The sequence below is a fragment of the Medicago sativa genome, chromosome 1 (assembly GCF_051527215.1).
Source record: "Medicago sativa cultivar Bolivia chromosome 1, Bolivia_mono, whole genome shotgun sequence".
Classification (NCBI taxonomy): Eukaryota; Viridiplantae; Streptophyta; class Magnoliopsida; order Fabales; family Fabaceae; genus Medicago; species Medicago sativa.
Genome location: NC_140749.1, coordinates 71702145 through 71706479, shown reverse-complemented (window position 1 = coordinate 71706479; position 4335 = coordinate 71702145). Strand labels below are relative to the sequence as shown.

At 36.0% G+C, this 4335-nt stretch overlaps 1 non-coding gene across 1 annotated transcript; it reads right to left on the bottom strand.

The window, feature by feature from the left end:
- Positions 1-3517: 3517 nt before the first annotated feature.
- Positions 3518-3624, bottom strand: LOC146957046 (small nucleolar RNA R71). Its single transcript, XR_015025123.1, has one exon. It is a non-coding gene; the product is annotated as a small nucleolar RNA R71 (small nucleolar RNA).
- Between the last annotated feature and the right edge of the window lie 711 nt (positions 3625-4335).

Here is a 4335-nt window from a genome sequence, read left to right as displayed (position 1 = left end):
TATGGTACTATGACCACTCAAATATGGTGTTACCATCATTTCTCGTCAAATAGAAAAATATTGTTATAATATTTATATACCGTCAAGATCATTCTTGATTCCGACGGGACATTATTATTCCAAATAGGGACTATGATCTTAAAAGTACTCTTTATTCCAAAGGGACATATATTACCGAAGGGACTATGTTTTTAAGACCATTCTTAATTCCGAAAGGACATTAAACCGAAAAAGGGACTATGGTCTTAATAACAATCTTAATTCCGAAGGGACAGAAAGGAGTAGAAAAAGGAGAAGGACTTGTCAAACAAGTCGAAGGAGGGAGAAGAGAGGAAAGACTCGTCAACACAAGTCAAGAAAAGGATAAGAGAGAAAGAGTTCCCGACAATTCAATGAAACTCTTTGGTGTATGGAATGCACTGTGTGAGCTCTCTATTTATAGAAAAAAATTCACAACTAATAAGTGAGAAACTTTGGGAACAAGTAATACATTACTTTGTCATTAAGTAATTCACATATTAGATCAAGCACCAAAATATTCTAGATTGCGTTACAAAATATTTTAGCAAAACTTGGGGACTAAGAAAGCACTTTCTAATAATGATTATATTAATTATTTAATTTATCATTTCCAAATAATAAAATATATATCAATATATATTTTTCTCTAGTGCTTATGTACCCCCATTAATTAGAGGTACACCCCCACTATATAAACACTACTAATGTGTGTTCCATCCGATGTGGGACTTCCACTTTTTTCAATTCACACAACATTAGTTTTACCCAACATGGGAATTTGTGTTTAGTCTTTTTACTCAATTTCCACACATGTTCCAACAATTCTTCAAATGATTCTTCATCATCTACCTCACTTCATACCCATCATTTGCTACGATGGAAATTGCAATTGGAGAAAACTCTTTAAATTTCTAGGAAGCAAATTGTAAACATGAGTGTCAATTATTTCTGAGATTTAGAGAGCAAGTTATTATTGTCATGATTTTTTCTTTATATTCATCCAGGAAATAAAATAACCCAGCAGAATTATGAATTAATGAATGGAACAAGGAATTAAAACAAGTTTTTGGTGGGTTTTCTAATTGAAGAAACAAGAAGCCCCATGAAAATGGCAAAGCATGGTTACTGGAACATGGGGTGTGTGGAACCGTAAACAGGATGAATGATTGCAGAAAAAATATAGTGTGGGTGGTCTATCATAGAGTTATACTCATGATATGATCTGAGGGTTAAAAAACAGCTTTCCCATGATGGGAAACAACTAGCCTTTCCCAGACTAAATTCCAACTTAAAACAAACCCTCTAAATTACAAATAAAAGTTATCTCTCCAAAAAAAAAGTTATAAATATTTTAGTTTTCGTTTATCGTCGTCATCTGTTACAAAAATTGTGTATGTGATAAAATAATGTTGACGTGGCAAATGAAACTTCCTAATAATAACTAAAAGATAAGAGAAATATTTTTGGTATTTTGGAATAATAAATTACAACAAAAAAATCAGAAATAAAAACTAAGATGCTTGGATTTAGGGAGGTATAAAATTATTTACCAAGTAACAAGTTATAAAGTGTAAGTAGAGTATCGTATTCACAAAGATTTAGGGACAGAAAACAATAAAACAAAGGATAAAGGGGAAGATTGTGCAATTTGATCTGTTCGCTCAGAGTAAGAGTTTAGAAGTAACTGATGAGTCATAGATAGTATAATTTATTGCCTTATTTAGTTTAGTTTTATTTTAGATTTGATTTAGTTTTATTGCATTTTATTTTATATTAGAATATTTTACTTCAAATTATGTTTTATTTTATTTTAGGAATAAATATATGGTGGAAGGTGTCTTGGAGCAAAAGAAAGAGGACTGGAGCAAATACAGTGCGAAAATACGAAGATACGGAACAAAAATATGTTCCCACCAAGTCAGAAGCTTGGCACGGCCAGTGCCAACATGTGGCACGGCCGTGCCACCTCCAGAAGCCCCTTTTGCTGCTTTTTCTTCGGGCCCAAGTTACCCTGTTGTAGCTTTACTGTTTTACCCTTTTAGTTGCTTAGTTTCTAAGTCGATTGTAAAGCTATAAATAGAGTAGCTCTCCACCATAAACAATCATCTTTACTTTTGTTTATTTCAATTGCTATTTCAATAAAGTCTTTATTTCGTTTTACTTTCTTCTTTGCAATTTACTTTTATCGCATTCTCTCTTCTTCCCCCATGTCTACAATGAACATGAGTGAGTAGACTTCTTTGTCTTGGGATCGTTGGATAAGTCTAATGACGTAATCCGGATCAAGCCAAGTCTTAAACCCTAATTAATTGTTACCCTAATTCCTAATCTAAATTCACCGTTTTAACATGAATTAATTATTATCAAACTGTGGAAGCGAACGCGGAGGGTTTGATAATGGTTAATTCATCATCACAGATATCAATTCATAAAGCGAACGCGGAGCTTTGATATCCGAACAAGTGAATTTAGACAAGGTTTGCGAAACATGAGAATAGTCTAGCAAACCTTGGGACACATAAAGTTTCGATCTTCAAGGGTCCCAAAGGCAATCACCCATGAGAATAGGTGTGGTTGTTGGAGGGATACACTCACTGACTTCGAGAGGAGCTGTGATATGCTAAAGAGAAACTTGTCCTTAGTAATTAGGATTAACGTTTAATTATAAGTTTAAGGCTTGCTTGTGAAAAGATTCGTTATTACGATGAACCAATGATCCCAAGGCTTTTTAATATTATTGTTATTTACCTTCAAAAACTGCACTCTCCCACTCCTTATTTCTTTCTCTTCTAATCAATTTCTAAAAGCTAATTGGATTGACCAACTCCCTAGCGGAACGATAACTCTACTTACTACTATTACTTCGATAGGCCGTGCACTTGCGGTTTGGCCCTATCAAGTTTTTGGCGCCGTTGCCGGGGAGTTAACTAATTTAATTAGCTTTTCCTTAGTGATTAGAATTCTCTCTTCTTTCTCTTTTCTTTTTATTTTTAACTTTTTATTTTTCTGTCATTGTTAACTTCTTGGGTTCTCAATTTTTTTTATGCGAAAAACCAGAAATCGAGTTGTAATAATCAATGAGATCGAAAGGTATTTGCATAGACGAAAGAGAGACGCACGAAATAACACTGCCATGGCCAATCGCACTCTCAAAGAGTATGCAACGCCGTCTACGGCTGAGCCACAAGCTGTTATTGTGTACCCAACGGTTGAGGATGACAATTTTGAAATTAAGCCTGCCCTACTTAACTTGGTGCAGCAAAACCAATTCTTGGGATCCCCCACTGAGGATCCCAATCTTCACATCTCTGTTTTCCTACGAATTAGTGGAACCATGAAGGAGAACCAAGAGGTCGTAAGACTTCATCTCTTTCCCTTTTCCTTAAGGGATAGAGCTAGCGCTTGGTTCCATTCCCTCGAAGTCGGTTCCATTACTTCATGGGATCAGATGAGGCAAGCATTCCTTGCCCGTTTCTTTCCACCATCTAAAACCGCTAAACTTAGAGACCAAATCACGAGGTTCAACCAAAAAGATGGGGAATCTCTCTATGAGGCGTGGGAGCGTTTCAAAGAAATGCTAAGACTTTGTCCCCACCATGGCCTAGAGAAGTGGCTTATAGTCCACACTTTTTATAATGGCTTGTCTTATACCACTAAGATGTCTGTTGATGCAGCTGCAGGTGGAGCACTTATGAACAAGAATTACACGGAGGCGTATGCCTTGATCGAAGACATGGATCAAAATCACTACAAGTGGACCGACGAGAGAGCCATCACTAGTTCTTCACCCTCCAAAAAGGAGGCAGGTATACACGAAGTCTCTAACTATGACCACCTTGCTTCTAAAATTGATACACTAACTGAAAAACTCGAAAAACTCAACGTTAGTGCTATCAATTCTGCTTCTACTCTTTCTTGTGAAATATGTGGTATAACTGGTCATGCTGGTGTTGATTGCCAACTAGGTAGTGCTATTAACGGTGTTGAGCAAATGAATTATGCTCAATACAACCAAGGGATGAGACAAAATCAAAATTTTTATAAAAACCAAAATCCCTATGGACAAGTAGCACCACCCGGTTATGCAAACAACCAAAGATTCACTCAGAAATCCAATTTGGAAATTTTGTTGGAAAATTCTATTGCCAACCAAAACAAACAACTTCAAGAACTTAAAAACCAAACTGGGTTTCTGAATGATTCTCTTTCCAAGCTCAATACCAAGGTTGATTCTATTGCTACTCACTCTAAAATGCTTGAAACACAAATCGCTCAAATAGCCCAACAAGTGGCTACCTCTTCCCAAACACCGGG